Consider the following 733-nt stretch of genomic DNA (forward strand, 5'->3'; position numbering starts at 1 on the left):
TAGTGGTTTTAGAAGTAATCCTACTTTTTTCTAATCGCATTTCAAGACTATGAATTGTGAGTATTATCAGTGATCGATACATGTTTGGTGAGTTTCGTTTGACTCATGTTGTCAACATTTCGTGGTGTATACCTCGTGAAGCCTAATAAGCTAGCAGAGTGCAGGACGGCTCTAATCTCCATGAGTTTTTAGAAAATATCCTCGAAGTGGAAGGCGTACACACTCAGAAACCCCACCAGTCAATAAATAGTGAGATGAACCAAATGACTCTAAGCGGTAATTATCAGATAACACCAAACATCCTTTTTTGTAAAGGTAGCTGTAAAGACAGTGCATCAGATACATAAAGCTAATGTTGTGCTGTAAGTCTGTAGTTTTGGCACCATATAGAAATATACCTCAACAAACCACTTGATTAGGAACGTTGTAAATTCTAATGCTATCATATAAAACAGCCTTAAATGCCGTACAATTTGCTTTTATGAAGCTTCTACATTTTCAGTTTTTGTTTTTATATTGTTGATTCAGTTTATTATTGAGATCATAGTGTGTGAGGTGTATTGATCTACATTACTTTTAACGGTGTAAGTAATATTTTGTCTACCCTAAAACACCAAAATATCAGGAACAATTGTGTGTTCTTCTAATATAATCCATCTTCGTCCAATATGAAGAATGAGTAAAGTAGAATAGTAGTTTTTGACAACGCCAACAAAAACCGAAAATGTAAAAG

The sequence above is a fragment of the Stegastes partitus genome, unplaced genomic scaffold, assembly GCF_000690725.1.
Source record: "Stegastes partitus isolate 25-593 unplaced genomic scaffold, Stegastes_partitus-1.0.2 Scaffold932, whole genome shotgun sequence".
Classification (NCBI taxonomy): Eukaryota; Metazoa; Chordata; class Actinopteri; family Pomacentridae; genus Stegastes; species Stegastes partitus.